General features: G+C 39.8%; 1 protein-coding gene across 1 annotated transcript in view; it reads right to left on the bottom strand.

The window, feature by feature from the left end:
• FOXP1 (forkhead box P1) overlaps positions 1 to 16,176 on the bottom strand; it is a 5,351,121-nt gene that overhangs the window by 3,762,429 nt on the left and 1,572,516 nt on the right. The window lies entirely within an intron of this gene.

Genomic DNA, 16,176 nt, shown 5'->3' on the forward strand with positions numbered 1-16,176 from the left:
GGATCTGAGGGATTACATGTGGGTCCTCTGAGATAAATGTGATTCATCTGAGGTAACTGCAGTCTGCAAGGCATCAGAGGACATACCATCCTCCTATGGGATCTTGATAGCAAGCACCTGACAGGTAATCTGACATACCGCAGGTCTGACCACTTCAGCAGGTATGTCTGACTCAGAGACATTGGACTGTAATTTATCTCAGGGTCTCTCGAGTTGTTTCTTAGGGGGAAAGGTGACATCAAAAGCCAGAGAGTCCACCATCTTAGACTTAGCTAGGCATTTCAATCACTGAGTTTCAAAGAAGGTCTTAAGAGAGGAAAGTCTCGATCTAAGGATATTGGGGACAAATGAATGACAAAAGGCACAGAATTTGTAGTTGTGTTCATGGCCTAGACAAAAAAAGGCACTTAGTAAACAAATTCCTGTAAGGAATCTGCCTATTGCACTCACACGTACCCCTCCTAAATGACTTCTAATAAATTCAAAACACAGTCTAACAAGAAAAGGAAGGTTCCCCAACAATGATCAAAAGTGGATCAGTCCAACGGATGAGCGATCTGCATTCGGGCTGGTTGTGAGATAGCCTGAGGATCTCATGCATATATCCATCTTTATACTTCGACACACATGAACTAAGGTCACGTCAGACATACACCCTCAGGATCGTAAAGCTTTGGTACCCTGTCCAGGCCAAACTTCAGCAATGAAAACCCATCTGTTATGAATACTGCAATAGTGATTTCAGTTAGTGCAGCTTACCATAACTGTAGATGTCCTACTGATCAGTGTTGCAGTATTCCAAACAGATGGGCTATCACCACAGACGTTCAGCCTGGGTACCAAAGCCTAAGCCTTCCATAAGCCATACGTCTGGCATATGACCTCAGCCTGCGAATCATGGGGTACATAAGTGGATGTATGAGCATACCTCCTCAGACTATCTCCAGTAGCCTGAATACAGCTGGAAAGAATATGATCAGCAAGGAGATAAAAGGATCCCATCCCTTGGTTCTGAATGTTACCAGAAAGGGCAGCAGCATAATAAAGGAAGAAAGCAAATGAAAAGAAGGGGGAATGTGTGTGGGAAGGAATACTGCAATAGTGATCAGCAGAATATCTACTGTTATGGTAAGTTCTTAAACAACTGTACTATGTCCTGACTAAAGTCAGCTGCAGTATTCAAAAACAGATGGGTAATTCAGGATGTTTATTGAAGTTAAAAGGTGTAAGGCTGAGAAGTGGGAGAACTAAGAAGCCAGAAATGACTGACCTGGCAAAGTCAGCTCTGGACTTGGAAAAGGCATCTACTCTGTAGTGCTTAGTGAAAGTGTCTACTGAGGACCAGGTAGCAGTTTCCAGGATTTTTATGAAATTTATCTCCTTATAGAAGGCTCCAGAAGAAGTCACAGCTCTAGTAGAATAGGCCTTTGGGAAAGATGGCAAGGATTTGCAATGGTAAGTGTAGCAAAAAGAAATAGACCTAGAAATCCAGCTAGCAAGAGTCTGTTTGGATATTGGCTGGCTCAGCTTAGAGTCCATGAAAGAAACAAAAAGTTGGTCTTATCTGCAGACAGACTTGGTCTTGTCCAGGTAATATTAGAGCTGTCTGAATACATCCCAAGTAATGTAGAATTCCTTCTTCCCTGTTATGAGGATTGGGAAAGTAGGTGGGCAGGTTGCTGGCCTGACTGAGTTACATCTCATTCATCACTTTAAGCATGAAAGAAGGACTGACCCTCAGGGACACTGTCCTTATGGAAGATAAAGAAAAGGGAGTAGCCATAAGTGCCTGAACTACTGAGACCTGTCTAGCAGAAGTTAGAACTATCAATAAAATGTTTTTTCTACATGTTGGATTTTAGAGGGGAGGAAGAAGCAAGCTCAAAGGGAAGTAATGTATGTTTTTCCAACATATTATTGAGATCCCAAGGGAGAGGCACAGGTTTTCTCAGAGAGTTTAAGTGCAGGACCCACTTTAAAAATGTCTTCACCTCAAGCCTAGACATAGTTGTGGGATTAAGGGGAAGGCAGGCTGAGATGGCTGAAAACTGGACTTTTAACAGAAGAATATGTCACAACCGCCTTTCATGAGCTCATATAAATAAGAAAAAACAGAGGAACCTCACACTTCATGAAATCCATATTTTCAGCTTGACACCAAACTGAAAATCACTTCCATTTGACTATGAAGGAGTTTTGGGTAGTGGGTCTCCTTTCCTCCTGATGAACCCAAAGTACCCCCTCAGAAAAAAAATGGTGTCTGGAAGGTCTCAGAATCCTATAGGTTCATAGGTAGGTACTAGCCTATCGGTCCAAGGGCCTAAGTAAGCCTAGCCAACAAGGTTCCCTGGCTTATGCCACCCAAAAAAGTAAATTTCCTCTGCCCCTGTCAAGCAGAGCCACAGAAGTGATCACCGGGGTGTATTTCCAATTTCCCTTCCACTCATCAAGATTATTCTTAAAGAGTGCTAATGAGGAACTTTGCTTGACATAGATGGGTAGCTTGTTCCAGAGTATAGGAAGTCTCTGGGACAGGAATCTATCCCTCCAGCATGTCGTGTTTATTGTGGTGACAAGGTTTAGGTCCCTAGAGCATGTAGCTCAGAGGGATTGGGATTTCTTTAGGTGTAGCATGTCCAACAGCTCTGGGTTTAACATAGCTTTATATGTTAGGCAGAGATCTCCTCGGAGTAGCCAATATGCTACAGAGTAAAGCTGGAGTTTTTTGAGACAGTCAGTGTAAGGCATCTGTTTGAGGCCAGTAATCCTCTCTGTGAGGTACTTTTGTGGCCTTTCCAGCTGCTGCAAATTTCTTGTGAGGTACATTCCAAAAGGGGCATTGCACTCTATAATGGGTCTAATAAGTGCCGAGTAGAGGGGAACAATGACCTCTTTTTTTCCTGGATAAGAACCCTTTTGTGATGAGGTGTGCCACAAAGAAGGATTTCCTGATGACTGTGGTGATGTTATTATCAAAGGACAGACTACTGTTCACCTGGGTCCCAAGGTCTCTTATCACACATTTGGCATTAAGTAGACTGCCGTTTATATGGTAGTTCATGGGTACAGACTTTTTACCAAAGGGGATGACAATGCACTTTTTGGCATTGAGCTTGAGGCCATGCCTCTGACACCAGGCATCTGTCTCAGTGAGGCCCTTCTGTAGGATGTCCACATCATTTGGGGACTCGACCCATGGCTCCTAGTTTGCAGTCATCTGTGAACTTCGTTAGCCAGAGGCCTTCTGTGTTAGCCTGTACTTCAGAGAAGTAGATACCAAACAGGAGAGGTCCCAGGACTGGACTCTGTGGTACTCCACTTGTCACTGGTTTGAAGTCAGATTTGGAGTCTGCAACTTTTACAGTGTGGGTTCTGTCAGTAAGCCAGTTGGCAACCCATCTTGTGACGTAGGAATTTATACCTAGTTTAGTGAGTTTAGTTATAATTCCAGAATGGGGGATGGTGTTGAAAGCCTTGGCGAGGTCAAGATAGGCTGTGTGAACCACCTTACCCTCGTCTACGGCTTTGGTGACTGCCTCAAAGAAGTCAATCAGGTTCAGAAGGCATGACTGGGTGGGGTCCAGAGTTTGGAGGTTACCAATGTCTTTGTTTATGAGTTCCATGATGATACATTCCATGACCTTGCAGACCAGGCTCGTCAGGCTAATAGTGCGATAGTTCCCAGGATCAGTGGTGGCTCCCCCTTTGTGGAGTGGGATAACTGTTGCTGTGTGCCATTCAGTGGGCACAAAGCCAGATGTGAGACTATGATTGAACATGGTGCTTAGGTGGGGAGCCAGTTCGTTCTGAAGTTCGTGTGAAACGCAGCCTGGGATGTTGTACAGCCCCATGGATGCTGTGTTTTTGGTTTTAGAGAGTGCAGCTTTTACCTGCATAGATGTGATTGCAGGGACACTGCATTCTTCCTGTATAGATATGGGCTCTTTAGGGGGTGAGAGGGGGGTAAAGTTAGCATTGAACCTATCTGCCAGGATGTTGGCAATATCAGTTGGTTCTGTAATTTTCGTGGCGTTGTGCTGTAACTCAGAGCAGATCTGGGTGTTGCAATTGAGATTCTTGACATAGTTTTAGAATGCTTTGTGGCTGCCCTTAGAATCAGTGGTGATTTTGTTTTCATGGCTAACTACGGAGGATCTTATAAGGGATCTCAGCTTTTTATTGAGGCTGACCAAGGAGCTCCTCCACTCATGGGATTTTACTCTCTTTTGCAACAGTTTCTTCCTTCTGTTGTGGAGTTTGTTTATGGCAGGGGACCACCAGATTGGCTTCCTTTTTTGGAGGATAGCATCTTGGTTCTGTTTGGGATAGCACGATCCATGCACTTGTGTAAGTGCTTATAGAGTACATTTGTGTAGGATTCAGGAGTTGTAACTGTGTTGTCCATCTGCATGGGTGTCATGAAGTTCGTCACTTCTGTCTTGAGAAGCATGAAGTTGGCTTTGGAGAAAATGTTTACCGTGGTTTCCTTAATGGTGGGTGGGGGCAGGATGCGTATATATAGGGTGATAAGCTCATGGTAAGATCGGACCAATGAGGAGTTGACTTCAGGTGTGGAACACTGGTCACTCATGTTGGTAATAACTAGGTCTAGGATATTGTTGCCCCTGGTGGGGGTGTGGATAAGTTGATCCAGGACATTGGAATTTGTGAATTCCAGGAAGCGTTGAGCGAAGGAGTTGGTACACAAGTAGTCTAATGGTGAGGTAGTTGAAATCGCCCATCGTTAGGGTGTTTGATTGAACCCTAATATTTTCCAGTATATCAAGAAAAGATGATAATGTTAGGATGTGGAATGACAGGTTGGGTTAAAGTAATGTGGAGTGAAGCAAAGAACCCCACTGTTGTGTGATCAGGTCTAATTTGTGGGGGTAGGACGTGGTGATCACCCCTGGCTAGAAGACAGAAAAGATGGGATAACAAATGCTGCCTTAGCTAAAAGGGAGTCAAGAGTATAATTATTATTTTATCTTTTTAGATTCTGAGTAACAGCAGATGACAGGATTAAGGAAGTGGCAGTGGGCGCACCCAGGTTCTGTTTTAAGAATCAGAAATCTTTCAAATGCCTTTTATGTTATAAAGGTAACTATGCGTCACATGTTGCTTCACAACATACAGGAACCTATAATTGTAGGGCTTGCAGTGTATGTAAATATATAGAGTAGGACAGATTTTTTTATTCACCCTACTACCAAGAAAGAGTATAGTTTTTCTTTTTATGCTGATTGTATGAGTATGAACCTAGTGTACTTAGTTAAGTGCCAAGCATGCCCGTTTTTTTTTTTTAATGTGGGCAAGACTATCCGTTCCCTGTGTGAACATTTTTGTGAAATTCGTAAATTACATAGATATAATGCACTAGCTAAGCATACATCTTGTCAAGATTCTGGTCATACTTTTACTTTGTTAGTGCTGGAGCTGATTTCAGAGAGTATGAGAATGGGAGCTCTTACTAATAAAAGAGGAATGTGAAATGAGATGGATTATTTTGCTTCAAGCAGATACAAGATATGGTCTGAATGAGACTGTACCTTTAAAACCACATCTGAAGTCACACAACCTGTTTAAATAGCTTTGGCAGTTACTTTGTTTCATGTTGTATATTTAAGCAGCGTGTTTGTACTATATTTTTTATGGTCTGATGAATCGTCCTTTGAGACGTAAAAGCGCTACAATTAAAGTTTGATTTGGTTTTTAAGATGTGCTTTTGAATTTCTCTGCATGTTTTTTACCTTTTCTAAAGGAAAACTATTCATAACATTGTGGTCTTAATAAAGAAAAAATACTTGCTTAAACAAGAGACTTGTCATTCGATTAAGCCAAGGGCATTAATTCAGACATTCACCCATTCAAAAGAAAAAGAAAACATTTCAACTACATATGTTATATTATACTCAGTGCACTTTGACACCCCATCCCCCACCACAACAGCCAAGATTATAGTCCATTAACTCAAATGTGTTTTGTCTAGTCTTTCTTTTACATTGTAATGCCTGTACTTCTTAAAAACTCAAAAAAAATGCTTACTTTTGTATCTTCATTATAGACATTACTGAAAATGTTTTACTTTATAACATGCAATTTATATCATGAAATGCTTTATACAAATATTAAGAACAAAAAATGCTTTTACTTACAGTTACTTTCTCTTTTTTCTCACTTATCCCCCTATTAGTGTCCTTCCAAACATCAGTGATGAAGTGGGGCACATGCCTGTCAGCCCCGATAGGTTTAACAAAGTCAACAAAAATCCAATCCTTCTCAGCCTCTCTTTCTTGTGAAGCCATATTTCACAAGTGTGCTTGATGCTCACAATTATTCACTAATTTCAGTATTGCTGGTCTTCTTCCTGCTTATCTCCTTCTCCCAACACTAGACTCCTGTTCAGGATCAAGGTACTCCCAAATCTTCCAGTCAACTTCTGTGCTTTTTTCTCTCTCTCTCAAGCATTTTCCTTTGAAATATTGGAAAAGTTTTTCCTGACAAAGTCTTTCTAAGAGCTTTATTATCAGAAGAATGAGAAATAGTCCCCTTCTGTTTGATGGCTTGCATTTTGTTGGACACCCACAGGAAAAAAATTATTCTGAAGACAGATGGATATAGCAGACTGAATCACACACCTGCCTCCCAACATTCCCTGATTGATGGGATAAATTTGCTTCACTTCTGTCTGGTGTACAGTGAATAATAATTTTCCATAAACACCCTCCAATGTTTTAATATTTTGCCCTTCTGCCACAAATTTGTCAGTATCAACTCTTTCTGCTGGTATGACTGCATCTTTAGTAATATAGGTCTTGGATGCTTTCTCACAGCCAGGGTTGGAGCATACACATGATGTGTCCTTTCAATTAACAAATCCTGCTGCAAAATACCAGTCAACTTATTTATTTGTGCTTTCATAAAAGTAATACAGTCTGTTTTTGCAGTTTCTATGGTACAGCAGAAAAACTCAGTTTTTTTCTGCATGCTCTCTCCTCTAGCTCTACCATTTTTTTGAATCAGCTCTTGTAGAGCAGTCTCATACTCAGCCAGCCTTTTCTTCATTTTAACCTCTGATTTTTGCAGTTTCATCAGTTTATCTGAATAGCTGTTTAAAGGTTCTACCATTTTTTTCTAGCCTTTTGTTATTTGAATTGATATACTCCTTCAGTGTTTCATTTATTTATATTAATAATCAGCACCAAGTACATTTGACTTTTTTCCTCTAAATTATTGGAAGACATCCTCTTGTACCAAAGCAGGAGCTTGAACTGCTTTTTGATGAACAGCTGCAGGATTCTTTCCAGTCAATGCTTTCTCCTCATATTTTCAAGTAGACTTTTTTCAGGCTTTCTAAGTTTCTTCTTTCCTGGCATCCAGGCAGTGTACTTACTAGCTAATAAACCTTTATCCATGTCTGCACGCATCCTAATTATCCATTCTTGTTTCTTTGTCTCTTCCTTTGGGAGGGGCAATTAGGAACAGAGTTGAGACAAATGAACTAGAATGGATAATTAGGATGTGTGCAAACACGGGTAAAGGTTTAAATGACAAAATCAATATTAAACCTGTTTTGCTAAATAAACCATTAATTAGTTAATTGTTTATATATTATGTTTTTCTAACCATGTTTTTTAACTATGTGAAGTTATATAATGTGTTTTTCATTCAGTTTTTTGAATAAGTTTCAGTTGTAAATGTTTTTATGCATGAAAGAGTTAATATGCACTAATAAAGTGATTTTTACCAGGAAATGTTGTGATTGATTGGAGCTTTGTATAAGAAATGGGGAAATTATGTAATGTATTGTCTGATGAAGCAGCTTTGGCTGCGAAAGCGCTCACCTTTTTACTTGGATTAAATTTTTGGATGATTTTATCTGCCATGATCTGGTATCTCCTATAGGTTTATCTTGAACTTTGTAGAATATATCAGTCTTCTTTGTGGCTGGAGTCTGAGAGTCTGGATCAGAGGACATGGATGCAAAAGCATCAAAAAAGACCTCCAGGATGGGAGAGACAGGAGAAAGGGTTAGTGTGCCAATTTCTAAAAGGCTGTCATTTCTTTTCTGGACATCAGGGATTTGCTTAGACTCCCACTCCAAATGTTTCATTAAATACACAATGGTCTCTCTAAAAGATGCCTCTTCCACAGTGGAATCAGGGGATTGGGAGTCTTCATCATGTGAGGGCACTTAACCAGGTTGTTGAATTTGAGAGGAGTATGATAAGGAAGGATAATATGAATCGGAGGCCTCCTTCTCAACCTCAGATGAAGTTTCCACAGGAATCATCTCTGGAATAGCTGGAGGGCTGAAAAGGAAGGAGGTTTAAGGACCCCTAAAAAAAAGTCTGTCCACTCCTTCACTCTAGAAGGTTGTGGAGAGGGGACATGCTTAGTCCTCTGCCATTTTTCTTAGGTATGACTCTGCATGGACCAAGTGCAAAAGCTCCAACCCCTGATGTACCTCAATTAGTGAACCTGGGATCTCTTCCCATACTAAAATCTAAGAGATACCATCAGGGGCTTCTGAAATAATCTACAGTTCCCCTTCTCTGTAGCAGTCACTTCTGGCATGCGGTCCTAGGATAATATACTGGCCTCTAATGGGGTCGCTGTAGAGGGAGGCTAAGGAAGAGTTGGACGTATACCAGGTTCTGAAGTCTTTAAGTGCAAGTCTACGCCTAAGCCTTTTGAGTTTTTTTTCTTTGGAGTAGACGATACATCAGGAGTGGAGGGGTCTGCCATCTTAGACCGAACCAACTACTTCATATATGAATTTCTAGAAAAGTATTAGGTGATGACAAATGAGAGGGGTAAGGTGTTGGATATTAATGACTGGCAAACAGAACAAGATTTGTAGCTGTGCTCTGTATCTAAGCAGAAAAGGCATGGGAATGGAGGTCTTTGTAGGGTATCTGCCTACCACACTCACCCTTTCCCTTCCTAGCTGGTATCTAACAAAATCACAGATATACAGTATAAACAAGAAAGGTAACTTCCCTAACAGGGCACTTATCTGAATCTGAGAAGGATTACAGTACAAATGAACACATGAAGATCAGACAGATGGCTGCAAGACCTGCATTCAGGCTTGCAGCAAGATAGTCAGATATGCATTCCGTTGCTCATGGGCTGAGGTCATATGCCTGACGTATGCCTTATAGGTTTTGGCTTTGGTACCCTGTATGGATGTCAGTAGTGATAACCTATCCGTATGAGATACAGCAATAGTGATTTCAGTCAGAACATCTGCCTTTACTTACTGTGCAAACCCATCTATATGAAATACTGCAGCAGGGATTTCAGATAGGACATCTGCTTTATTTACTGTGCAATCTGCACCTACTGGGCAGTACACCATATTCTGCAATTCAGTTAGGAAAAGATCACATTGCCTGGCAATATTTTAGTATGACTGTTCATGAATAATGGTAAAAATCTAGCCCAAATACAAAAGACATGTGGCACAACACATTCATGGGATTCAGGAGAAACAACATTTCAGAAAATCTGGATCAAATTATATAAAAATAGTACATGATCTACAAAATAGGGCAAAGTAAAATTTGCAGATGGGCAGAGAATAAATTATAATTTATTTTTTCACAGATTGATGCTTGTTTCTAACAATACATTGGGGCAGTTAATGGACAATATATTAAGCAACATAAGATTATTACAAAAAGGAAGCACTAAAAGCAGCCAGTCTGATTACCTTGTTAAATGTGGGTTCTAAGGAAAAAAAGAGAAAGACGGATCAAATAGATATGGACAATAAGCTGCAAGTCTGAGAGAAGTGAAGTGAGGCTACAACAGTGAGTTAATATAAAAACAAGGAGTTACAGTGTAAGCAAGGTAATAGCAACATTAAACAGTTCACTGGAAGTCAGGTAGTAGAATGAAGGATTAGAAAATGGAGATAAAAAATAAGTGTGTGAAGAAACATAAATCTATAAATCCAATTCAGTAGTACTTGCAGGGCTGCACAGTTATTTCCTAAGAATACAGAGACAACAGGAAAGCCATAATTTGTGATAAATGTAAACACCTGACTAGTTAAAATCTTGTCTCATTACTAAGAAATCTGAAGAATGTATTGAAAACAGAGTTTAAATAATGTTTTGTCCCATCCCCAACAACTATCAAGCTTCTATTTACTACTGGAGCACTTGTTCCCAAAGATGACCAGTGCTGTAGGCCATCACCATACAGTAAGGGTTAGGTTTTTTTTTTTTTTGAAAATGGAGTGACGGTGTATGGGTACACACTTCCTCAATACCACACTGTACAGCAGAAGTGCTGTACATTTTTCCCCAGCCTCAAGTTCTCCAGAGTCAGTAATGCTAATACAACACCTGCACTTTCCCAGCCTTACCTTAGATATCATGCCTGTGGCCAAGACTCCACCAACACACTCCATTCCAAACAGAAATGTGACCCAGCATCTGCCATTTACTCTCACAAATCCCTAGCTGGCTCCTTCAGCATCCAGGTTGCTAGTTAGCATGAGCTGTCTGGGGCATATGGCCAAATTTCTAACCCATGACGGCTTTCTCTGTATGCTATTTTTGGCATCAACTCCCCTCAACCATTACGCACCCCAACATACTCCAGTGATCCATCAATGTCCCAGCACTGCCCACCATCTGAGGACACAGTATAACAGAGGATAGTCAGGGATCATTAGCTGTGATTCAACAGGCAGTTAATAGATTTTATCTTCCCTTCATATCTCATAATCCCACAGGTGCAGTATGCGCATTTCAGTAGACTCTCACATCAGTACATGTTTCTTCTTATGTGTTACACCTAGGTATACAGCACTGCTGTTGGGAGGCTTGCACTCTCATATCTTGCATTCTCACAGTGAAAATACTCCTTCAGTCTGATCCACAAGTGTCTCGCCTGATGCAGGATGCATACCAACCATTCAATTTGGGCTAGAGAACTGTGGTTCCTGCTCATTTTCACCTCTTCCTGACCAAGTGCTACAGTACCCAGAACACAAATTAAATCTGGGTCAGCCAAGCTATAGTCATGGCTTTACTCCAATATACTACTGAAACAGCTTTTTAAGCTAAGGAACTTGAAGCGAAAACGGAGTTTTCTACCTCTGAAACAAAGTATTTTGAAATTTTAAGTGGGAACTGACTGAAGAAGTTAAGAATTTATTTATTTATTTATTTTACATTTGTTAACCGGGCTAGTCCAACTGGATACATGTCCATTTTCAGTGGAGGCCCGAGGAGAAAAGCTCCGCTATCTAATACATGGTAAAAAATATAAACACAATATACAAGTTATTACAAGCACAATAAGCATATTCCACATTACTTGGGGTATTTCAAGCACAAAAAATACTTAAGACATTAAAACGGAAAATGAGAAAGTAAGGTAATAGGAGATATAGCTGATACAGAAATACTGGAATGGGTAGTATGATACAGCAGAGATTAAGGAGTTTGTTTAAAAGTTTTCAATAGTATGTAGAGAAGAGTATAGTTGATAGATAAGTGACAAGAAAGTTAGTAATGGAATGTAGATAGGAGTATAGTCGATAGATAAGAGACAGCATGAACACTGAAAAGAAAGAAAAATCTACCTGAGAGGAGTGTAAGGATGCGGTTTGTGTGAGGAGTTGGAAAGATCAGCTTGGGTTGTTGCATGAGCATAGCCAGTGATTGGTTAGATAGTGTTTTAGTTTAGTTTTAAACAGTGTGATGGATGTTTGGGATATTAAGTCAGGGGGAAGTTGATTCCATATCTTACCAACTGAGTTAGAAAATATAGAGTCACCTGCTGTGTTCTTTGATAGAGAAGTTTGAATCAGTGTTTTGTTAGAAGAGCGAAGGTTTTTTAGGTTGTTGTAGGGTTTTATAAGGGTGGAGAGCATAGGTGTATTTTCAGGGTGGTGAAGGGCTTTTTGGGCTATGGAGAGCTGATAGTATTTAATTAGGTGAGGTAGTTCTAGCCATCCTAGGTGGTGGAGATTTTGGCAGTGATGTGTTTTATATGGGGAGGCAGTGGCAAATCTGGCAATGTTATTATAGGCTGCTGTAAGCTTATTGATATTGTATTTAGTAAGGTTAGTATATATTGGGGAAGCATATAGGAGTGTCGATATGAGATGGGTTCTAGCTATGGTAGTTCTTGCTTCAGGAGTTAGAAATGGTTTGATTCTGTAGAGGGAACCTAATTTTCTATTAGTTGCTTTTATGATTGAGTTGATATGAAAGTCAAATTTAAGTAGGTTGTCAATAGTTATGCCAAGAAGTTTGGCTGTTTGGTCAGGAGAGATAAGGGTGCCATTGTTAGAGGTGAGAGAGAAGTCGATAGAGGGGGATTGGTGTGTGGGTAGGAACAGGAGAAGTTTAGTTTTCTTAGGGTTTAGGAGGAGACAGTGATTAGAGAACCATTGCTCTAAGGTGGTGAAAGTTTTTTGGGTAAGTGAGTGTAGGCCAGTTTGGGTGTTGGCTGAGCAAATGATGGTGGTATCGTCAGCGTATTGGATACAAGTAGATTGAGGGGTGACAAGATGTAGGTAAGGAACAGTTTTCATAGAGATACAAAATCTGGCAAGAATGTATTCATTACCCTGTACTGATAACCATTTTTTGGACAAATTATATGCAAGTGAAACAGTTCTCCATAGTGGTAACATCACACTGCATTAGTTTCCTGATATTTGCAGGTGAAGATGAGTGCCTAATACTCATCATGCCATCCACAAACATCAATTGCAAGTCTTGAAGGTTTGAAGAGATAAGGATCCACAGTAAGTTATAATACATAGTGATATAGCAAGTTAAAAATGTGTAAAGTTAAGAAATTATGGGTTTATGCATCTTGGATGTAGGCCGCCAGAATTATTCTTAGGAAGAGCAAAGATATGTGTGTATATAAATATCTATCTATACCAATATCTCTCTCTCTAACAATATACATGCATATATGTGTGTAAGACGAGAGAAAACATTCTAGAGCAAACTGAATGAATGTAAGGGTCAGGAGAAACAACAACAGTGGAACCAAGGAAGATGGCAGTGAAAAACAGGAGACACACGAAGAGCACTATTAAGAAAGATGCTGGCAAAGCAAGGTAAAATATTACTACTGAGTGCAATATAATTCAAAGTGCATCTGAAGCTCTTAGACCAGCAAGACAAATTACCTCCTTTCAAACGGTTTAGGAAACGGAAAGGACATCTGATTGCTTTGTTCAAATTAACACAATTATTTGATGTAGCTTATTTACAAATATTTTGAGTACAACAGTGTTAAGGAATGGTATAAACTTGCATCTTTAAAGGACTTTTATTAATCTATTCATCAAGAACTACAAAGTCTCAAAATGTGTTAAGTTTAGCATTGACCTACAGCTGCAGCACAACCCTCAATCTCCATACTCAAATAATAGGGAATGTTAGTTTTGGAGGGTTAAAAGAAGTTTATAAATATAACTCTCAACCTCTTAGAGTAAGAAGTCTGGACAACGCCATAACAAATGAGGGGACAAAGGCCCAAAAATAGGGACAATTTTTAAACAATGCTCTTACAAACTTAGAAAGCAGACAGAATAACATATTTGGCATTGGCATGAATTTTATAAATAATATGAAGTCTAAAACACAAATGTCTGTTATTATTTTTTACTTCAGTCCTGAACGATTTGCCAGTGGTTTGTCAAAAAAACACAATTTTTGGAGAAATGGACCAAAAATATGAGGTAAAAATCTGGACATTCTGCAAAAATATGGACAGTTAAGAGGTATGTTTATGAAGCTGGAGAATTCAGATTATATTACGGTCAGATAGACTACGATCATGCTTACCAGGGTTAAGGTCAATAGGAGTAAGATAGTCACATTTGGAAAGATCAAGTTCTGCTTGTGATGGGGGTTGAAAAGCAAGTTCGTTTATCCGACTAAAGAAAGGCAGTGGGGTACTGGTCACTAATGGAGTATAATTTATTTCATTAATCCTATTAGGGCAATTAGTGGCAACATGTCGAAGATGGAGTGAACATAACTTTGAAAGTTAGTTCTACTAGGTTCATTAATTAGAAGGATAAGTTGAAGACCTGAAAGAAAATGAAGTTGGGGCACACAGAGTATTTTTTTCCTCCTCCCCTATCTGTTCAAATGGTCCAATGGCTTCTCTACCTGCACTTATCTACTGTATTTGTTTTTCCAAACTCTACATTGGTGGGATGAGCCTAACCAATCCTTTTTCTGGTCAGAGCAGCAACCCTACTATCCATTCATTCCCTAACTGGGGTAGGAGCTTACCAACATCCTCTATATTGGGGATGAGAGTCAGGCATTAGGGAGCAGATTCCCCTCTACATGAGGGGAAAGTCAGGCATGAGGTAATCAGCTAGCATATTGTTCTAGAACACCTCTTATCAGTGTTTTTGAATTCCACAACAGCTGCTCCTAGGAGGCACATGAACTCTACCACCTATACTTAAGTCCTGGTCATGTGACACACCACTACAGTACGGACTAGTTATTCTCCTTTCTGTAAGTAGTACGCCTACATTCCTGCAGGCATCTCCGATACAGCAAGTCAAGCCACCTCCCCCACATCAGGATGGGCAAGTCAGCACCAGCCACTCATTGCCATCCTCCCTGCACATCTACTCCAGCACCCATGCCACTAACCAAACACGGGATGTATGGGTCACAATTAAGGCTCCATCTCTCTATGCCACAGAGATGGGCTTAATGGTATTGCTTGTTGTACATCAAGATTAGTGGGCATCAACTAAGCTTGCCAACAATAAACCAGATACAAGGAAGAAGAGGCAGCTTGACAGTGAGGTGAATAAGGATATAGTTTCTCAAGTAAGTGCAGTTATAAGCAACATGTGGACACCTGATATTGCAGGCCATGAAAATAATTCCATTGTCAAGTCTCTCATGAGGTCTGTTACACATTACGTAAAGGTACTTATTACACCAGTTATTTAAGACCAGCAGAAATGTCTTAAGCCAGGCATCAGAAACTGCACTAAGAAACAACTCAAAAGATCAAACAAGTTCCAGGTAAATTAGCTTTATTCCTTACAGACAAGTATTCAAATGAGCTAAGTTCAGTGTATATGCAGAAGATAAATCAGAATAAAAATGTGTACATAGTTTAAGCTGTGTAGACTGAGGCTACTTGATTAGGTGCAGCCACAAATTTATTTGGCAGGAATATTATCCTTAGCACTTGATATGAAAAGGGGAACATGCCAGGGCTATTAATGTCCCCTCTTTTTTTTGTTATGTATACATTGGCTGTTCAGATAAGTGAATCTACCTTAGCAGGATATAGTTGGTTTGGAAGGCAGGAGATGACATTATATATTACATTATACTATATTATATTATGTTATATTATATTGTATTATATTATATTATATGTAAAAAATCCAGAAGAAGCATCCCAAATGTGTTTAGGATATTACAGGAGTTTGGGGAATTATCTGACTATAAAAGAAATTAAACCAGAACAAAAGCAATAGTCATCAACTACACAACTACTTTTGATTTAATTCAGAGATACCCATACCACTGAGGATAGGAGACAATGAGGCATTTAGGAGTTTGGTTAAGAAGGAAGGTGGCAAGTACAGCCAGAGATATGCGGGAAGAGACTGAGTGGAAAACTGATGGCTACTTGAGTCACTGGAATATGTTGAAACTTGACAGAGATAATAGGGTGCAGGCCATGAAGATGTTTCTAGTGCCACTGACACAATGTAGGGCAGATTAGGTAGGAGAATCAATAAAATTTGCCTGGCTGGAAATAAAAACAAAAGTAAGATGGGAAAAGTTAATTCTACCAGTGAAGCAAGGCTGTCTACAGATGCCACACTCAAAAAGCTACTAATGGGCTACCCAGATAAGACTATCATATCTTGCAAAATGAAGATTATTGGCACAGAATAGATTAGAACAAACAGGAGGTGAGACGAAGAATAAGGTTTTGGGCACAAATGCTGCAGAAAGAGAAAGGAAATGAAGTGGAATGCTTTGCATTAAATGCCCTAAAGGGGATGTTGAAAGAGCAGAAGAAAGGGAAGTGCTTAGGGTAAGTAATGACAACAGGATTCTTTTACATAAGAGTGGTAGAGGAGGAGGGAGAACAGCATGTGAGAGATAAAGGCTGCAGAATAGGGAGCCA

Source organism: Protopterus annectens, chromosome 7.part0, assembly GCF_019279795.1.
Source record: "Protopterus annectens isolate FY-2018-M chromosome 7.part0, PAN1.0, whole genome shotgun sequence".
Classification (NCBI taxonomy): domain Eukaryota; kingdom Metazoa; phylum Chordata; order Ceratodontiformes; family Protopteridae; genus Protopterus; species Protopterus annectens.